Consider the following 22,591-nt stretch of genomic DNA (forward strand, 5'->3'; position numbering starts at 1 on the left):
GACAAGGTAAGTGTGGAGGGTGCTAGCACCTAAAAAAATGTCTGGAACTTGCACATGCTCTAATGGAGGACATTGCCAATGGGCATTGACAATTAAAACCATGCTTAATCGCACAGTTCCCAGGATATGGAATGAAATAGTGCAAGTCTCTGCAGTTGTTTACTAATGACACAACCAAAAAAAAAAAAAAAGGAATTTTGAACAGGAAGACGCAAGTGCAGAGGAATTTCACCAGTATTCCCTAAAACTGTGGTGCACTCTTGCATACAGTAAGGTTTAAGGGCAACTGTTATTCTAAAAACTATACCACTGAATAAAACATTGGGATTAACTTTCCCGAGAACCTAGAGGTACTGATAGGTTAATACTCTGTTTAAAATTACTGTTTCTTTGAGTAGCTACACTGTATATAATTATTCTAGGCTAGTGAGTGTTTTTTTTTTTTTTTTTTTTAACATTTTGTGAGGACCAGTGTAGCACTGAAGTACACGGAAAAAAAATGCTGGCTTTTTGTCAAGATAGACAGTTAAGTCCAGAATTATCTGGACACTGACTCAAGTTTTGTTATTTTGGCTGTTAACCAAAATAAATTCAAGCTACAGTTAAATAATGAATATGGGCTCAAAGTGCAGTCTGACAGATTTAATTTTAGGGTATTCACACCCAAGTTGGAGAAAGGGTTTAGGAATTACTGATCTTTAATATGTAGCCCGCTCTTTTTTGAAGGGACCACAAGTAATTGGACAATTGACTCAAAAACGGTTTCATGGACAGTTGTGGGGTATTCTTTTGTTATTTTTTCTTCAATTATGCAGGCAAAAGGTCTGGTGTTGATTCCAGGTGTAGCATTTGGAAGCTGTTTCTGTGAATCCACAACATGCATTTAGAAGCCTCAATGAAAAGGAGCCTCAATGAAAGGCTGCAACAAATAATCCATCAGTGTGACAGCAGGAAAATTAACAGTGACCAAAACATCAGTTTGGTACATTCTGAGGGAAAAAAAAGAACACACTGGAGTGCTCTGCAACACAAAAAGCCAAGTGAAGAACACTCTACAAGAAGTATAGTTTTAGCATTATCCAAGTCTACTATGAAGAGAAGAGTTCACAAGGGCAAATACAGAAGTTTCACCACAAGGTGCAAACCATTCATAAGCCTCAAGAATAGAAAGGCCAGATTAGACATTACCAAAAAAGCCAGCCCAGTTCTGAAACAATATTCTTTAGAGAGATGAAACTAAGATCAACCTGTAACATAATGATGGGAAGAAGAAAGTATAGAGAAGCCTTGGAACGGCTCATGATCTGAAGCATACCACATAATCTGTAAAACATGGTGGAAGCAGTGTGATGGCATAAGCATGCATGGTTTCCAATGGCACTGAGTAACTAGTATCTATTTATTGATAATGTGACAGAATCAGTTGGATGCATTCTGAAGTGTAGGGATATATTGTCTGCTTAGATTTTGCTAAATTCATCAAAGTTGACTGAACGATGACCCAAAACATACTGCGAATGCAACCCAGCAGCTCTTTGACTCAATTGCAGAATATTCCACTTCTTTGCGTTAATCACTTGCAGCACATATTTTACTTGCAGAAGACAAAACATAAGGCCCACAAGAAAAGAACTATTGAAGACAGCTGTAGCAAAGTACTGGCAAGGCATCACAAAGGATTCCAAACTTTAAACAGTCATTGCCTGCAAAGGATTCTCAACAAACTATTAAAACTTAACATTCTAGTTATGAGTGTATTAAATTGTCTAATTACACTTGAGTAGCTGAAATAAGGTGACGATGTATGAAAATTGTTGCAATTCTTAAACATATCTTATTATATTTTGTTCAATTTAAATACATTGCGGTGGCATACAGAGCCATAATTATGAAAATTGTGTCAGTGTGCAAATATTTCCAGACCTAACTGTATGATATTATTATTATTATTATTATTATTATTATATCTGCATTTTTAGATACATGTGCAGATATATGCTATCCCATGCTTAGGTGTATACACTGTATGTGTGTGCATATCTATATGTGTAACTATATGTCTATGTGTTGGTGTTTGTATATTGGTATATGTATATGTATACATGTATACATGTATACATATAAATGTATAAGTATGTGTATGTGTGAACATGAGCGTATTTAAATGTATGTGTTACTATATATAATATATTTATATACATTACTCGATTATATTTCTGAATCCATGCATATTCTGGATTCCTGTATTATACATGCATTCTTAATCTGTGTAATGTTTTTGACTCTCCCACTTCTAGAACCATCTCTTACCTTGTTTTTGTTTTGTTTGTTTGTTTGTTTCTCTTGTATGTCACTTTCTGAGCTATACACAGACTATTTATGACTCAATAGAAGAAAAGTGTGTATTTTCCTTTTTCCTTACCCAGACTTAATCAGAACTTTGTAATAAATATATACTTTTCTTCTTCTTTTTTCTTCTTTTTTCTATTCTTCTTTTTCTTCTTTTTTATATATTCTGTATATAAAAAAATATAATACTGTGAATTCATATATACAAACCTAAAATCATGAGGTCTATCATGTATAAAATGTATACAAAACATTTAAACCAATGACAGATTAAGTGAATAACTGTTGTTACAATGGCACCTGTCACTGGGTGATATTTATTAGGCAGCAAGTGCATAGTCAGTTTTTGAATTTCATGTTTTGGAAGTAGGAAAAATGGGCAAGCAAAAATATCTGAGTGACGTTGAAAAGGGACAAATGGTGATGACTAGATAACTATGTCAGAGCATCTCCAAAACTAGGTTTTCTCGGTATGTAGTGCCTAGTACTTACCAAAATTGGTGCAAGGGAGGACAAACCGTGAACCTGCATCAGAGTGCCCAAGGCTTACTGATGCATGTTGGGAGCAAATGCTAGCTAGATACGATCACAAAGAAAAACAACTGTAGCTTAAATTGCTGACCAGTCAGACCAGTCAGAGTGCCTGTGATGACTCCTGTCCACCACTAAAAGTGCCTTGAATAGTGTGAGCATCGGCACTGGACCATAAACAATTGGTTTATCTTGTCTTATAAATCATGTTTTATTTTACATCAGGTAAATGAACGGGTGCATGTGCGTCATTTAGCGTTAAAGGTCTTACCTTGGCTCCTAAATTCCCCAGATCTCAATCCGATTGAGCATCTGTGGGATATGTTGGAACAAAAAATCCAGTCAATGGAGGTCCCACTTTGCAACTTACAGGACTTAAGGATCTGCTGCTAATGTCTTAGTGCTAGACACCACATGACGCATTTATAGGTCCAATCCTCAATGCAGCAGAGGTATTTTGAAAGCACTAGGGGGATCTACACCATATTAGGCAGGTGATTTTAATGTTGTTGCTGATCAGTGTTTAGGCCTATTAGAAAAGGCATGGCTATAATTAACAATTTGACTTTTCAAGACCCATAACCCAATATAATTCAAGGTGCATGGACTCAGGAAACATTGCACTAGTTTCATTCTTAACTTTATATTTGACATTAGCAAATCAGCTTTGTATTACTGATGTCTTCCCTTTCTCTATGCAATAAGCAATAGCATTGGTCCTGATAATAGTAATGATAATAATAAAAAAAACAACTCACAAATAACTTGGAGTAGAATTATCAAGTGATTTCTTCCTTATCACAGCTCTAAACCAAACAAGTATAGTATATCCCTTGGTTTTATTTTCTCTAATAAAGTAGACTTTGGAATACAGAATTCATGTAAAGTTTTGTAATGTGAGATGGTTCAAATTATCCTTTGCTTGTCAGTAGGAAGCCATGGACTTACAAAGTTACACAGTAAACTAGGTTGAAAAAAAAAAGTCCATGAAGTTCAACCTTTAAACTCAAATAAAAAGCTTTGCAATACTCCCTATGCCACGAAATTCATAAGCTTAAACAGTCTCTGAAAGTTAGTCCATCTGGAGGCACAGAAGACTCTATTACTAACACCTCATTCATACCTTTTATTCCTATGTGAATCTTTGCTTTAGCTAGGGCTTTAAAATAGAGGCATCATGCATATTTCTCAAATAAATACATTTTACAAAATAACTGCTAAATATTATGTCTATCTTTAGCTATATATTAACTGGTCCCTGACCATGGACATAGCTAATAATTCCTGCTTATTCTACCAGCAGTTATGTAACCTACCCACTGGATGGCCCTTATACAATAGAGGAGCTGTCAGCAGTAGTCCTGTGGGCAAAAACCCTTGACCCGATGGGTATACTTCCCAATATTATAAGGCATTTCTTTCCCATATAGAGCTACATTTCTGAAAACATTGAACTCTCTTTTATTTTCTAAAAAACATTGAACTCAATTTGGCCTTCAATGCATTTATCCCCTCCCTTGCAGAATGCCTTGATTACAGTTGTCCCCAAGCCCAGTAGGCACCCTTCACTGTGCGGTAGTTATAGACCCATATCCCTAACTAATACAAACAAGATGTTTTTGAAAATATTCAGCCCTTTAAAAAAAAAAAAAAAAAATGTTACTCTAGAATCTGATGACACATTTATTTATTTTTTTACATTTGTATTTTATTGGATTTTACATACATAGGTATACTTCCGTATCAAGTATGATATAATATAAATGAAAGAACATAAAATAAGGAATATATGATAAAACAGTATAGTAGGGGGGGCGGAGCCAACCGCGAGCCGAGCTGGACGTGCTGTAGCTGAGCTCTGACAGGGACCGCGGGTAATCCACCAACATCGGGCGAACAACGCAATATGGGACACCCCAGAAAAGGTACCAACCCTGCTCAAACCTCTCAGAAGCAGTCCATAGCAAAAACGGGCGCTCTCACCAAATTTTTTAAAGATAATCCGGCGAAAACCGCCGACGAAGTAGGCCCCAAAATGGCGGCGGAAGTTTTAAACGAGCACTCTCCATCCTCACCCCCACTAAGCCCAGCCAGCTCGGACACAGCTTCCACACACATAGATGCAGATCTGAGAGCTATACTAAACAATCTGCCAACAAAACAGGATATCCATGCTCTGATCCAGAAAATGGAATCCTCGTTCCAAAATAAACTAGACAATATGGCGGCGGAGATTAGAATCGCTTGAAGACAACCAAGACCACACACTCACCCAAGTTCAGCAGGTTCAACAGGCCCTAGAAGCTCAAAATACACAGATGGCCATGATGTACAGAGCTATTGATGATATTGATAACAGGGGAAGGCGCAACAACTTGCGGCTAAAAGGCATACCAGAAGTTGAAGGGGAAAACCTTCCTAAATTACTACAAGAGCTATTCAATTACTTACTCCACAAAGATCCAGCGGAGCACATTCTGTTTGATAGAGCTCATAGAGCGCTGAGACCGCGAGGCCCAGCCTCAGACGCCCCAAGAGACAATTTGCCGTTTACATTATTTTGGAACAAAAGAAGAAATACTTCGAGAACTAAGAAAAACGTCCCAACTGCTGCTATTTCTCGGGGCCCAAATACAAATTTACCCTGACCTTTCATGGATGACACTACAAGCAAGACGGCTTCTTAGACCCCTGACAGATTTACTACGTGCCAGAAACATCAAGTACAGATGGGGATTCCCCCTCTCGTTAACTGCCACGCACAACGGAACCACCGCTACAGTGACTACTGCAGAGGATATCGCCATATTCACGTCTACTTTAAACTTACCCGACGTGCAGATTCCCGATTGGTACGGCCCGATCCAAGCACCTCATAACTACCCCCGCCCTCAGAGATCGAGATGGCAAACACCGCCAAAGAGGCGTCGTAATGATAACCAACTTCCTCAGCGAAACTCACAAAGGCAACAAGCAGAACCGCACCGAATCTGACACCCAAGACAAGATTACACCAGAGATGATCAGAAAATCACGTCAACGACCAATGAGAAGTAACTTATTTTTTGTTTACAGACCACCATTCTGTTTATGACCGTTCCAGACAACCAGCAAAAATGACTCAAACTTTGATTTCGCACTATATGAGGCCCCTCATGCCTCTCCCCATCAGTAACAAGGACTCCAACACAAAGGTTTCTCAAGAGACTCACAAGAGGACTTAACCACTGGGGAGGGCATTCCTCCCTTGCCAAGGAGACGACAGATGAAAAGGTAGAGGCATTTCAACCACAACATCGAAAGACGAGACTGTGCAACATCAAAATGACCTACCGAACCAAACCAGTGACTCTCACCACTAGAATGGGATAGGTAACACACAACTTGTATTTGGGAGTGCCTCCTCCTCCTCAGCACATGCCAGAGCGGGGAGCTGAGGATGCCTATTTACCTAAAGGTCTCCCGATTGTGTTTTATCACTTTAACAGGTTTTATCACTTTAACAGGTTTTTGATCAAATCTGCCTCTATATTCACTCTCCTACCCTCCCTCCCTTTGGCTAACCTACCGCCCCCCTCTGAACCGCTTCCCCCCGCGTGCTATGACCCTCAGGGGCGACGGGGGGCTGGAGGGACCCACGGGGGCGACCCCGGGTCCTCTCCCCCCACGACATGCTCTTTTTCCATCCCCACCCCTCTATTGTTGTATTATAACCTGTATTGGAAGGATATTGGAGGGTTGTGGGTAAATGGGGGCGATGTGGGGACCGAGGGATACTACGACCAAGAGAGAGCGAGAGAGAGTGCTAACCTAGTGTAAAATCATAAACAACCCTGTATAGATAAGCTGCTCTAAAATACCCTACGGGCCCAGAGGCCCACTCGCAGCACATAAAATGGTCCCAATTCCTTACAGCAATACAACGCCCGACACACAGATCCATTCTTAACTAAACAGGTGGATTACCCGCCACCACCCCTACTTCGCACACACCACACTAGACTTCCCCCACCACAGATAGACTGTGGAATCCTCTGTAGCAGCAATACAAGCCCAAGCGGTGCCTTACCTGTCTCCCCGTGTTTACCAAACACGCAAGGGGAAAGCCACCGGCTAAAAGGGCTTACCCATTCATAAGACTAAAGCACTCTCATTCGCTAGCTCCAGAGTTTATCCAAAGTCTTTGTATATAGTTGGATTTAATCCGGTTTATTCTTTTTTTTATTATTATTATTATTGTTATGTTGATAATTGCACCCACTTTAATTTTCTTGGAGTCACCTCTTCTCACATACTAATAACTGGGCATCCACTACTTACACAATCCTAATACTCCACACTCATTGAAGCAGTGAAATTCGTCCCCCTCTCTGACCAATCCACCATGGCTACAATTCGGATAACGACCCTAAATGTGAGAGGACTTAACTCCCCTCTCAAAAGATCTCTAGCTCTCAGGGAACTTCACGATCTTAGAACAGATATAGCGTTTCTACAAGAAACACATTTCAAAGCAGACTCAGCCCCAACCCTACGCAATAAACATTACCCAATAGGTTACTTTAGCAACTATGAAGGTTCCAAATCAAAAGGGGTGGCCATTCTCATAAATGCACATATACCCTTCACGTACCTGTCACACCAATCAATCGCAGATGGCAGGCTCCTGATAGTCAAAGGAAAGATAGGGAACTCAGTAGTGACTCTCGCCAACCTATACCTCCCCAACAACAAACAATGCACACACACCCGCAAATACCTTACTGCAGTGGACAAAGTCACGGAAGGGATCCTTATTTTAGGGGGAGACTTCCACATTTCAATAGACTCTGACTTAGACACAGCCTCCAAATACACCAAGTACAATGCAACCTCCAGGTCCAGAATTGTCCAGCTCCTAGACGAGCATCATCTCTTCGACTGCTGGCGTGTGACACACCCCACCTCTCGAGACTATTCCTTTTTCTCAGCGGTAAAACATACCTATTCAAGATTAGACATGCTTTTCCTCCAACATAGGCACCTACACCTCATACAATCCTGTGAGTATGGCCCTATAACCTGGTCTGACCATGGCCCCCTCTCCATGACAATTCAGATACCAAACTTGATCCCATCAAGATCACAATGGAAGCTTAATGATACACTACTCAACGACCCGGCCCATGTAGCCTCATTACGTGAGACACTTACCAAGTATTTTGAAGAAAACTGCACCCCGGCAGTATCGCCCACGGTTATCTGGGAGGCCCACAAAGCTGTAATACGGGGACACATAATTGCCCTAGCTTCCAGACAAAAGAAGGCGAGGGAGGCTCAGATTACATCCCTCACGACAGACATCAGACGCCTAGAACGCACCCACAAACACCACTTACACCTAGATACCTACAAAGAACTAGTGGACAAGCGCTCCTCTCTCCAAACACTACTGAACGCAAAAATCCAGAAGTCCCTCTTTTACTCCAAACATAAATATTACACCCAGAGCGGAAAATGTGGCCGCATGTTGGCCAGGGCGATACAAAAAGAGAGGCAACAAACATACATAACCCACATCAAAAACTCCGTTGGGACTGTGACTCACCTATTGCCAGACATAATGAAAGAATTCCACTCTTACTATACGAACCTATATAATCTCAGGCCCCAACCACCAGACCCAGAGGACATCCAAAACTTTCTCACTCAGAGATTAGCACAGACGATACCACCCAATGCCAGACAAATACTAGACTCCCCAATTACACCCGAGGAATTCTCGCTAATCACACGACAGTTGCCGTTGGGAAAAAGTCCAGGGCCTGATGGCTTCTCGGCCAAATACTTTAAAGCATTTTCCGCAACCCTGAACAAACCGTTCTTACAGGCTTTTAACTCCTTAAACCAAGGTCACACCCTGCCACGAGAAACACTTGAAGCTCATATTACACTCATTCCCAAACCAGGCAAAGATCCAACGGAATGTGGCAGCTATAGGCCCATCTCCCTAATAAACGTCTACTTAAAAATCTTTACAAAGATACTGGCGGTCCGTCTCAAGCCCTACCTGCAGGGACTAGTCCACCCAGACCAATCAGGGTTCGTGCCTGGCCGAGAAGCCAAGACTAATACCACCAAAGTATTGAATCTCATATACCATGCACAGATGGAAAGGGACCCGAGCCTTATCCTCACGATTGATGCCGAAAAGGCGTTCGACAGGGTGGACTGGGCCCTGTTAAAAGCTACAATGCAGGCCATGGGCTTTGGGCCCAACTGGCTAACTTGGCTCTCAGCCATTTATTCCAGACCGGGGGCTAAAATAAGGGTTAATGGCCAACTCACGGACACAGTTCGCATCTCCAATGGGACGAGACAAGGGTGTCCCCTTTCCCCCCTTCTGTTCATCCTGACACTAGAACCCTTCCTCCAGGGAATCAGAGACAACCCGAATATTCAGGGTATACAAATAGCGGACAGGGAGTATAAGGTCTCTGCTTTTGCAGACGACCTTCTATACACAATACGGAACCCCGAAACCTCACTACCTCACCTGCTTCGGGAAATTGACCAGTATAACTTGGTGTCCAATTATAAAATGAACAGTAGCAAAAGCGAGATCCTGCCCTTAACCATCCCAGAAGAGCTAGGGTCCCGACTTAAACAGACGTACCCCTTCCACTGGCCACAGACCTCAGTAAGGTATCTAGGAATACAACTCACAAATACGCTTAACAAAACATATGAACTCAACTTCCCCCCACTATTGGCCAATATAGATAGGGACTTAAAAAATTGGAACAAACCCCAGTTCAGCTGGCTATGCAGAGTACACATACTAAAAATGGCCATCTTGCCAAAATTCCTATATGCACTACAAACACTGCCTATAAAAATACCAGCCGCTTTCTTTAAGACGGTAAAACACATCCTCTCCACTTTCTTATGGGCCGGTAAACGCCCAAGAACCCAATATACACAACTGACGAGACATAAGTCCCACGGAGGCCTAGGAGTACCAGACGTAGAGACATACCACAAGGCGGTGGTCCTCTCTAGAATTTATGATTGGACTAATGCCTATAACCAGAAACAATGGGTACAAATAGAAGCGACAAGCCTAAAAGTTCACATCAGCACAATACCCTGGCATGAAACGGGCCTGACATTGATCAGACCACCCAACAGTAATCCCTACTCTGAGATATTGGAACACTATCAAAAAACTTGAAAACATTGCCCCCTACCCCTCCCCACTATACCCGATAACTAATAACCCATATTTTAAACCGGGACTTTCACAACACGCCTACCGAAACTTTGGGAACCAACAAGAACAACTACGTCTAAAAGATGTAATCAATAGAGAGGGAATAGTCCCACTATCAAATCTACTCCAAACGCCCACGCACACACCTATGCAATGCTACAATTATGCACAACTCTCGCATTTCATACAAGCGCACCAGTCGCTCTCACAAGGTAACAGACCACTGTCCACATTCGAGCACAGGGCCCTCTTAGGGACGATGAAAAAGAAACACATCACCGTGTTCTATAAAATACTTCAGATGAACCTACATGCCCAACTCCCAGATTTCACAAAGTCCTGGGAAAAAGACCTAAAGATTACATTAACATCTGACGAATGGGAAACGATATTTAAAAACACCTTTAAGTCCACTACTAACACCATTGCCCAAGAGAGCAATTATAAGCGCATTTCTAGATGGCATTTTACTCCAACCAGATTACGCAATTTCTTCCCGAACACATCCAACCTCTGTTGGAGATGCAAAATGGATGTAGGGACTCCGGGCCATATTTGGTGGTTCTGCCCCATAATTCAAACGTACTGGAGCAAACTAACCACCATAATGACACTTATAACGAAGTATGCGGTTCCGCAATCTCCCGAGGTCCTCCTTTTCATGTTATATCCCACCCCTCTACCAAAATCTACACGCCTTCTGCTCCACCACCTGCTTACAGCAGCTAATGCCCTAATTCCTCTCAAATGGAAGCAAACCACACCTCCATCCATTAGGGAATGGATCACCAAGGTAGACTCCATCAGGCAGATGGTGGAACTCTCACATTCTATAGCGGGCACGTATGATGTATTTACGTACACCTGGGCACCCTGGGATAAATATATCAAAGACTCGGCACTATCCCCTCTCCACGATACCTAGTCCACAGTGATAACTATGGGCGAGTTCGACGAAGCTCCTTCCGGGCTGAAGTCAACCCTTAGAGTAACGCTATTGGTACCTCACTGAATGTATACTTATCGTTATCAATATTGTAATAGTGGTGTTTAAAAGGTTCGACATTCTTTAATTATACAGCTATATATAACTGTTATTTCACCCCAGAATACTGTAACATGGAACTTGTTCTGAAATGTATTGACTCATTTGTTCACTTATTGTAAAGTGCAAAATTGAATAATAAAAATTTTAAAATTAAAAAAAAAACAAACAAAAAAAAAAAAACAGTATAGTAATCCATTACGCATTAACAATGCTCTATGCGATCAATGTTGGTAGGTTGTGTGATAGAGTTCCTTTACAGGTCAGTCTGGGGGCTATACGGCATAAGTGAGAGCTCTAGTAAGATTCGGTCTGTCATGACAGTGTAACTGTAATGAATTAGCGGCGTGCCCAAGGTATACTTTGGGACAGATTTTTGGAAAGTGGAGAGTCAGCGTCTAGGGGTTGTTTTCTTGGTAAGTTTGGGTTGGGTTAATGAGGTCCTTGTAATGAAGATTTTGTGCATCAGAAATTTTCATTTATGTCATGCCATGGACTTCTCAACAATTTGGAACTATCTGTATTTCTCCTTGTCCCCAAACCAACTGGTGAGGAGCCCCAATGAAAGAGACAAGACAATGTAAGGTTCAAGGTGACTTCTGACATTATGGGCTGTGTAACAGGTTATATACAGCAGGAAATAGGGGTGGTCTTTCCAAGCATTATCCAATCTCTAATACAATCATCTATCTTATCTTAACATCTTAACCTATAGCAAGCTTGCAGGTGTATCTTCATGTTCGGGCCTTGCTCAAAGCTAAGTTTCACTATAACTATGCACTTAGAATTAATATGTAATTAAAGATATTTACTAGCAGTTGTTGCAGTTCTAAATTACACATTACTATGCAGTTATGATCAAAGGGAGAAACACAGGAAATAAGGCCAACAGCAGAAACACACAGGATATAACACATATCATAACATATAACTTGTTATGCGATGTTCTATAGCTCTTGTCTAGGAGTATATTCACTAAGCATTGTATATAGACAAAGTATATTATTTCAAATAGCTGATATGCTCCAAGTTAGCCAATTTTAAACAGACTGAACATCCTGTCATCTGTAGCTTGAGCCTTGGGTCAGTATAGGCAAAGTGTATTATAGCCAACAGTTTCCCTCCTTCATTCACAACGTGAATGCATATAGTCAAAGTGGGAATAATACCTATCCCCCGTCCCTGGACCAGGGTCTAGGATTACCAGTCCACCTGCTATTCTGGGGCCAGGCAAAAAACCCAGTGGCAAAAAATCGTATTTGAGGAAAAAGCACATCTGGGGAAACCCTGAGTGGGGACCTCGGCCGTATAGACATGTCATTCCCTCACGTTGACACCACTGGTGACTTATAATACCCTCACCTGTTAGTACATAGCTTGGGTATCAGGAGGAATTGGGAAGCACTTCTTGATAATGTAAAAGGCCCACTTACATATTAAATCATGAGATAAATTATAATCTAGCTTGTAATTCTGGCAATTATTCCAACCAGCACCTTAAGTTCTATGTCTCCTAACCATGTCCCAATTCCAATGGTCCATTCAAAACCAGTCATATCCTCACTCAGTTCCTCAAAACATGGGAATTCATTCTACATACATCAAAGACACATACTACATTCATCCCTTGGTCTGCTAACACTTCCTCTCTCTCCGGCTAACCCTACATTTATTATAAAATTTAAAAAAAATAGTTTCATATAAGTTTTTCAAGGAATATAAAATATCTAAGAGTAGCAATATGGCTGACAAAAAGACAATGTCAGCTTTCACATAATTCTTAGTTCTTCTTTTGTTTGCTGGATGTTCACCACAATGCTCTGTGCAACACCCTGACTATTGAAAGGGTTATTACAGAACCAGCTGCAATAAACAGCACTGCACCTTCAGGACTTTCCAGGTTCTTGCGTACAAAGTTTATGTTCATATATGTAAATAGTTAGTGCAGGGTCAGCCAGAGAGAGATTGGTGTGCTGCCCAAGAATAAGATAGCACAAACATTCCATAACGGTCTCTACAATCATACAAACACAAGGATCAATACGACATGAACAATTCCTAAAATAATATAACTATTATTATCAATTAATCATTTACTTAGGCTAAAAGTCAAATTAGAGGCTAAAGTTAAACCCTTAACTGGCGTAACATGTACTTGTCTCAGCTTTGCTTAAATTTAACCCCTTAAGGACCAAACTTCTGGAATAAAAGGGAATCATGACATATCACACAGGTTACCGTATATACTAGAGTATAAGCCGAGTTTTTCAGCACATTTTTTGTGCTGAAAAAAACCAACTCGGCTTATACTCGAGTCAGAGTCTGTATTATGGCAATTTGCATTGCCATAATACAGACTGGGGGAGAGGGGTGCTGGCAGAGCTGTACTTACCTTTCCTGCAGCTCCTGTCAGCTCTCTCCTCCTTCGCGCCGTCCGTTCAGCACCTCGGTCAGCTCCCAGTGTAAGTCTCGTGAGACTTACACTGGGAGCTGACAGAGGGAGCTGCACAGACCGCGCGGAGGAGGAGAGAGCTGACAGGAGCTGCAGGAAAGGTAAGTACAGCTCTGCCAGCACCCCTCTCCCCCCACTGAACTACCAATGACACTGGACCACCAGGGAAGGAGCCCCCCTCCCTGGCCAGCTAGCAAGCAGGCAGGGGGGACGAAAAAAAAAAAGATAATTAAAAAAAAAAAGAAAAAAGTAATAATTAAATAATAAATAATAATAAAAAAAAAATAATATAAAAAAATACAAAAAAATAATAATTAATAATATATCAAATGCCCACCCCCACCAACACATACACAAACACACACTGCATCACACACTCACACTTCATTCATATACACACACTGCACTCACACACACACACTGCACTCATTATATACACACACTGGAAATAAATATTCAATTAATATATACGCACACACACTGCACTCATACACACACACACTGCACTCACACTGCACTCACGCACTGCACTCATACACACTGCACTCATACACACTGCACTCATACACACTGCACTCATACACGCACTACACTCATACACGCACTACACTCATACACGCACTACACTCATACACACTGCACTCATACACACACACACTGCATTCATTATATACACACACTGAAAATAAATATTCAATTAATACATACACACACACACTGCACTCATGCACTGCACTCATACACACACACACTGCACTCATACACACACACTGCACTCATACGCACACACTGCATTCATACGCACACACTGCATTCATACGCACACACTGCATTCATACGCACACACTGCATTCATACGCACACACTGCATTCATTATACACACACACTGTAAATAAATATTCAATTAATATAATTTTTTTAGGATCTAATTTTATTTAGAAATTTACCAGTAGCTGCTGCATTTCCCACCCTAGTCTTATACTCGAGTCAATACGTTTTCCCATTTTTTGGGGGTAAAATTAGGGGCCTCGGCTTATATTCGGGTCGGCTTATACTCGAGTATATACGGTATATACAGCAGGAAACAGGGGTGGTCTTTACAAGCATTATCCAATCTCTAATAAAATCCTCTATCTTATCTTAACATCTTAACCTATAGCGAGCTTTCAGGTGTATCTTCATGTTTGGGCCTTGCTCAAAGCTAAGTTTCACTATAGCTACGCACTCAGAATTAATATGTAATTAAAGATATTTACTACGCAGTTTTAAATTACACATTACTATGCAGTTATGATCAAAGGGAGAAACACAGGAAATAAGGACAACAGCAGAAACACACAGGATATACCTTTAACACTTGTTATGCGACGTTCTATAGCTCTTGTCTAGGGGTATATTCACTTAGCATTGTATATAGACAAAGTATATTATTTCAAATAGTTGACATGCTCCAAATTAGCCAATTTAAAACAGAATGAACATCCTGTCATTTGTAGCTTGAGCCTTGGGTCAGTATAGGCAAAGTGTATTATTCCCAACAGTCCTTCCCCTGCATCTCTGCGTGTCCCCTCCTGAGCGCTCCTTGGTTGGTCAACTTCAGCTTGTTGAGCTTGCAGGTTGAGGCTCTAGATAAGCTTCTCTGGGTCCTTGTCGGAAGACAGTGTGAGGATCTTGTCTCCTCGTGGAACTTGTAAAGTATCGTCGGCTCCCCAGCGGTAGCGGACCGAGTGGTCCCTCAGCTTCTTAGCTAAAGGCTTTCTCCTTTCCATGAGAGCAGCAAACAGGATGTCATTGAAGAGTGATACTGCAGTTTCCTCATCCTGAACCATCCCCATAGCTCTGGAGAGGCTCATTATAGCTGTTATAACTGTTATGTCCCTGGTGACAATGATTTTGTCTCTGGGGCAGTGGCCGAGGCAGTAGCTGCCTTGCGCACCCGTAAAGCCGTCAATTACATGGAAGGGTCTGTTCCCCCCTTTAGGCTCATTGATGCTATTAGCTTTTGGGAGAAGGTCAGTAGTGCTTCCCCTGCTACCTCCTCTGGTATACCTCTTAGACGGATATTCCGGTGCCTATGTCGGACTTCCATCGTGGCCACTGTTCTGTGCAGTTTCTGGACTTGTTGGGTCAGGCCCTCCAGGTGAGTCTCTTGAGGTTGCAGGCATGCAGCAAGGGCCTGTTCCCTCTCTTCCACTCCTCTGACCTTTTGCTGGAGTGCTCCCTCCTTTTGTTGCATCTGTTGGAGGTCCGCTTTCCAGAGTACATGCAAGTCTAGGAGTATTTTTTTAATGTCCCCCTCATGGAGGGAGACAAGTCTTCCTCTGACTCAGTCTCTGAGGAGTGCACACTCTGTTTGGATGTGGCCAGGAGTTCCTCTTCCTCCTATTATTCCTCTGAGTCTTCCTCCTCGAGCCTCGTGGCAGGCTCCATCTTGGGAGGTGCAGGAGGTACAGGTCACTCGAAAGAGACCATATATATGGTAGTCTGGGAGCTCTGGTGGGTAAAACATGCGGTGCTTGCGCCCCATAAGGTCTCCATTGGAGTATGATCGTATGTAGGCTTTCGCTGGGTTCCGGTTGCATAAATTGTCAACGTTATCGCAGAGTTGATGCGGAGCTCCACAGACTTGCGTCTGACCAGTCGCGCAGTCAGCCACACCCCCCATAATACACATTTTATTGTTCTTACTGTAAAGAAAAATTTCCTTTTGTTTAAATGAAAATGCCTTTCTTCTTGTCTCAATGGGTGACCTCTTGTCTGTTGTATATTCCTGTTAATAAACAGGTTAGCACATTGTGTTTTGTATTGACCCTGTATATATTTCTATATAGTTTAATCATATCCCCTCTGAGTCAACTTTTTTTCTAAAGAAAACATAATTTATTTATTTATTAATTTTGGAGCTCAACTCTGTACTTTTATTGCTATATCCTTCTTTAAACCGGGTGCTTAAATTGCACCTCATATTCAAGGTGGGATCTTACCATTTATTTATGAGGAGGCATAATTATATTACAATCACATGAATCAATTACTCTTTTTATACATGACAGCAGCTTACTAGCTTTTGCAATGACTTGCCTACATTGCACTCTGTTGCCTACTTTATCTATAATTGTTCCCATGCCCTTTTTATTTAATTGTATCCCTAATTCAACCCTATTTAATGCCGGAGCATTCTTCATCCCAAAGGGCATAACCTGAAATTGGTATAGCCCGAATGGGGTGACGAATGCCGACTTGGGTATGGCGGCCGAGTCTAGTGGGATCTGCCAATAACCTTTGCATAAGTCTAGGGTAGTTAGGAAGTGCCTGCTGGCTATGTGATCAAGCGATTCGTCGATCCGGGGCATGGGGTAGGCGTCAGTTATAGTCCGGTCATTCAGTTTCCGGTGGTCAATACAGAAGCGAGTCGTACCGTCTCGCTTCGGTACTAAAACTACCGGTGACGCCCAGGGACTTTGGGAAGCTTCAATGACTCCTAAGTCTAGCATTTCCTGTATTTCCTTCCACATACTGGCCCGCACTGCTGCTGGAATGCGGTAGGGGGGTTTCTCCCTGCGTCTCTACCCGGTGGACTGCGGCTGAGGTGTACCCAGGTAGCGTGGAGAACAATCCCCCATATTTCTGGAGCAGTTGTTTTGCGTCTGCCTTCTGTATAGGATCTAACTTTTCTCCCAACCTGTTCTAAGGTACCTTGGTTAGCTGCCAGTGGGTCTGGTAAGGAAAATCCCTCACTGTCATCTGTGGACGCGGCACAGAAGGCCACCATGTCCTCGGGGCACTCAACGTATGGCTTCAACATGTTCACATGAAAGGCCCGTCTGATCCTTTCATCTGAACATTTGGCTACAATATAGGTGGTGTCGCTAATCCGCACCACCACTTTAAAAAGCCCTTGCCAAGCTGCCTGTAGCTTGTCCTTTTTGGAGGGTCTGAGGGCCAATACCATTGCCCTACCTCCAGGACCCTATCTCGTGCCCCCCTGTCGTACCACCATTTCTGTCGTTTCTGAGCCGCTTGCAGGTTCTTCCGAACTAAGTCGGTCAGAGCCTGCAATCGGTCTCGAAACTCCAGTACGTATGGTAGAATGGGGATCCCTTCCTCTCCTGTGTTGCCCTCCCAGTGCTCCCATATTTCTGTCGTTTCTGAGCCGCTTGCAGGTTCTACGGAACTGAGTTGGTCAGAGCCTGCAATCGGTCTCTAAACTCCAGTACGTATGGTAGAATGGGGATCCCTTCCTCTCCTGTGTTGCCCTCCCAGTGCCCGGACTTTTCTTCCGTATAGGAATTCGAAGGGGGAGATCCCGGTGGACGCCTGGGGCACTTCCCGGTAGGCAAACAGGAGATGGGGCAGGAATTTCTCCCAGTGACCATAAAACTCTGTGAACGCCGTGAGCATTTGCTTGAGCGTGCCGTTGAACTGTTCACAGAGGCCTTTGGTTTGGGGGTGTTAAGGTGAGCTAAACTGCGTTCCTTGATTGGACAGGATTTCCCTGGGGAAGCCTACCCTAGAAAAGACTGACTAAAGCTTCTGCTACTGTTTCTGCCTCAATGTTGGAGAGCGCCACATCCTCAGGGTATCTGGTGGCGTAGTGCACCACCGTGAGGATGTAGCATTTTCCTGAGGAGCTGTGTTTGCTGAGGGGCCCTATTAGACCTACTGCCACTCTGTAGAATGGCTCTTCTATTATGGGCAATGAGCTTGGCCTTACGATGGTCCCCCCTCTTCCCTATCCATTGACAGGTATCACATGTCCGACAGCAAGTCTGCAAATCTTTTGATATCCCGGGCCAAAAGAATGTCTGGGTAAGGTGGTCCTTAGTCTTCTTGATACCCAGATGTCCTGCTAGCAGGATATCATGGCTGAGCTTTAGGAGCTCTGCTCTGTACGTGCAGGGTACCACTAGCTTTCTTTTTATAACTTGGGCCGCCACACTCCCCACTCCCCCTGTGACCCGGTATAGGAGTCCCTTTTCCCAGTGGAAACCCTCCTGGGCATTACCCTCCCTAGGGGATCCTACTGCCTTCCTGTAACCAGCTAATGTGGGGTCTGTCTTCTGAGCTTGGTCAAAATCTTGGGGGGTGCCCCAGAAAGGGACAGGGTCAGGGGACACTACAGGGTTTTCGGTTCCTACTTGTGGTTCCTCGGAGTGTGCCAGTCCATCTCAATGGGCTTGTGCCCTGGTAGTCACGGGGCAGGTCCCGGCTGGATCGGGGTTGGTCGGTTGAGAAGTTGGGCAACCCAAATCGTTCCCCAACAATACTTCCGGGGGTAGGCTGGAAATAATGTCTACTTTCATGTGCTTGGCCCCTGTTCAGTTTAAGTGTACCCGAGCTGTGGGCAGCTTGTGGATGGCTCCTCCTGCTACTCGTACTGCAACAGTCCGGTTGGTGCATGCCCTTGCGGACACGGTGTGAGGTTGTACCAGGGTAAGAAGGACCCCAGAGTCTTGTAGTGCCTCTGCCTCCTTCCCATCTATGGTAACCCACTGTCGGTGGTGTTCCCGATTGTCCCCCTCTGCTTGTGCCGGGTTCACCTTGTGGAGCACGGTCCATTGCTCTGGATCGGTGTTGTTGCTTTCGGTGGTGGTGGTGTTGACCGATCCCAGTTTCCTCTGCTCCTCTGTGTGCAATGTATTTTATAATGTCCCAGTGGTGTACTCCGGTTGTTGTTGGGCTGTGAAGTGGGTGTGTAAGTGTTGGGCCTGGGAGTAGTCACTGGCCCTGGTGTTGTAGTGCTGGTCCTCACCAGAGTTCGACCTCTGCTAGTATCTCCTTTTCTCCTCTCATGATGCTCATCCGCTAACTTGGCCGCTTCCTCGACAGTGGTTGGCTTCCTATCCTGGACCCAATCTCTGGTGTCTGCAGGTGCATGGGCGAAGAACTGTTCCAGCAAGAGGAGTTGCAGAACCTCCTCTAGCTAGTGGCTTGACAGCCTTGTATCCAGTTTTGGACTGCCCGATACATCCTAAATGCCCATTCTGTATAAGAGTCTCAACTCCCCTTTCGTAGCACTAAAAACTTTTTTCTGTAGGTCTCTGGGGTCACAGCCTACCGGGCTAACATAATGTCTTTTACCCTGGTGTAGTCATGTATGGCTGCGTCAGGAACTGCTCGGTACACCTCTGCTGCTCGACCCGTGAGCTTGCTGCTTAGGATTGCAGCCCATTGATCTGGTTCCAGACCCTCCAAAGCGCACTGATGCTCAAAATCCTGTAAATATGCGTCAATCTATATCTCTCCATTTTAATACATTTTAAATGCAGCATAATTAATTTTTCTCCGATGCCCTCCTTTTATAGATCCAGATAACGAGACAGTGTCCCCTTGGCTTTGGCTTGCCTGTTGGACTCTGCATTTTGCGCCTACTTGAGCCAGGACTTGCGCCACCATCTCTGGTGGGGGGTTTGGACCAAATAGGTTTAGCCTCCACATCACCTTCTGCCGGAACTCTGCTTCATCCCAGCTGACATTCGCTGTGCTGCTGATTTGGTCACCCTCCATCAGTTCTGCTATGAGTGTAGCTCTCTTTTTGTTGCTTGCCACCTGATCTCGGGCTTCCAGCAGATCCTTTAACATAGTCCTTTTTAGTTTCTCGTACTGCTGGGCCATTCACCGAGTTTGAAAGACTCTCGACCTCCACAGTTACAAATAGGCATATTACATTTGAGTTTAAGTTGCATAAACTGCACACACAAAGCGAGGCTCCAATGTAATGTAAGTGACAATTGTCTCCTATGTAATTGAGGATGGTACAGATAAACATGATGACCCCACTGACGGAGGGAAACATTTAAGAACTTAATCTGTTAAAAAAAAAAAAGAATTAAAAAGTAATAATAAAAAATAATGAAAACAGGTCGAGATCTTGTTAATTGCCACGGTCTGACTTAATACTTGCAATTTTCTTTATGTACCCTATCAAATTTGTATGAAATTTGACCTGGCTTTTACACAACTGGCTTTTACATGGATAACGATATTATATGTTATCCATGTGTTCATAAAACTCTGAATTGTTTAGCAGTTTATGACTAACTGTTATCTTGTTGAATTAAGGAAACACCATAAATAAATAGTGTTTATACCACATGGTGACTTGGTAAAATACCTTATATTCCTAGGCAACCATCATGTAATGCTTGAGGCTTCTCACAGAGAAACCATTAGACCAAATTACATCTGCAAGATGTCTTATACTATTACTTATTGTATCTATGTTTTACTGATATATTTTATATTCTTCATGCATATTGTAAACATTTTTGCAGAGTCTACATAATGCACAAAACAACAAGGATTTTTTCAAGACATCTTCAAAAATAATAATGTCACAATTGGCTCACTAATTAAACTCTGTCTGCTCAATTAAAATAAATAAGAATAAGATTTTCGCTAAGTACGAAATAAAAAGCATGAAAGACATCACTTGACTTTTAAAAGTCTAAGAATAAAACATGCAAATGTAACTAATTATGTGTCATATACACCTTCCCTTGAGGTTTGTTCAGAACAAGTAACATCAGAAAGTGAATGTAAATCTTTAATTTGAAAATATTACCCTACACAGAACACATGAGCATCTAGTTAGCTTTATAATCTCATGATATTATTCCCAAATACACTTGAACAAAATTGCCAAATGTGTTCTCATTTTAACAACAGATCTTAGTTACTATTATTTATTAATCTGACAGATGTGTTGCAATTAATATACTGACGTTGCTTGAAAAATGAAGTGTCACAAATTTTCCCCCAAGTGTGTTATTGTGGTTGAGTAATATGAAAGAAAAATGAGTGCCAATGTTTAATTGGACCAAGAAGAGTGGATTTATATATTTGTTTTTTTGCCATTACATAATCTTGTAGGTCTGTAAATTGGATGTCCATGTGTATGAGATTTGTAACATTTCAACAATTGTACTAAAAGTTATATTTTCATGAATTCCATACTGTATATTCTTCCTGCTAATTAGATTTAAAATGCAATGAAATAGCAACACTAGATGAGGAAAAAATATATATACTTTAGATTTGGCCATTATATGGAACTAGTCCTGAAGGAAATTTCTACAAATAAAACTTAAAATTATTGTGTTACTGATTAATATACTAATATGTCTAAAAATTGCTGAAATGTGTGCATAAGACTAATTATTCCTAACTTTTTACTCACGCTATATGAGCATTAATACATAAATAGAATCTGTTTAACCCCTTAAGGACACATGACATGTGTGACATGTCATGATTCCCTTTTATTCCAGAAGTTTGGTCCTTAAGGGGTTAAGGGGTTAAGTTTTGTTCCCAGAAGTGTTAAGAAGGTTGAATACTATGATTCATTAAATCTATGGGCATATAGGAGCAGCTTATATTTATGTTCACACATTGTCGTGTATTCTATCAGAACTGAAGATCGGTCCACAGTCCCCAACTCATACTGCACTTGATATTGATATTTTTGGATAGCTGGTCAAATGCTATAAAATACTTTCAAAATGATTTAATTTTCAAAATATTAAAATATCAAAAAGTATGTCATATATCAAAAAGTATAAAAATATTAAAATATAGTTTTGCATAATATTAAATTATTTTAAATGTTTATCAAAACCTGCTAAATCATTTGAAAGGCATATCAAAAATGTGAAATTGAAGCCATAAATGAGAATCTGCAGATAAAGTGATACTTATGACTATCATGGTAATTCACTGGATTTTGTCTGGATATGAAAAAATAATCCAGTCACAATTATTGAATTCCAACCAGAATTGCAATTCTCATATTTACTACTGCAAAATATGGTTGGGATTTGTTTCAGTTCGGCCGAATCTGTAGCAAGTGATTAGATGCATTTAGTTTCTGGATTCTAATCAGTGCTTCTACATTGGAGCCCTATTCAAATGAATAAGTAATATTTATAAAGCACCATATTTAAAAAAAGAAAACAAAAATGG

At 41.9% G+C, this 22,591-nt stretch overlaps 1 protein-coding gene across 4 annotated transcripts in view; it reads left to right on the forward strand.

The window, feature by feature from the left end:
- The window catches only part of FSTL5 (follistatin like 5), a 1,067,859-nt gene that overhangs the window by 452,451 nt on the left and 592,817 nt on the right, over positions 1-22,591 (forward strand). The window lies entirely within an intron of this gene.

This window comes from Pelobates fuscus, chromosome 6, assembly GCF_036172605.1.
Source record: "Pelobates fuscus isolate aPelFus1 chromosome 6, aPelFus1.pri, whole genome shotgun sequence".
Lineage (NCBI taxonomy): Eukaryota > Metazoa > Chordata > Amphibia > Anura > Pelobatidae > Pelobates > Pelobates fuscus.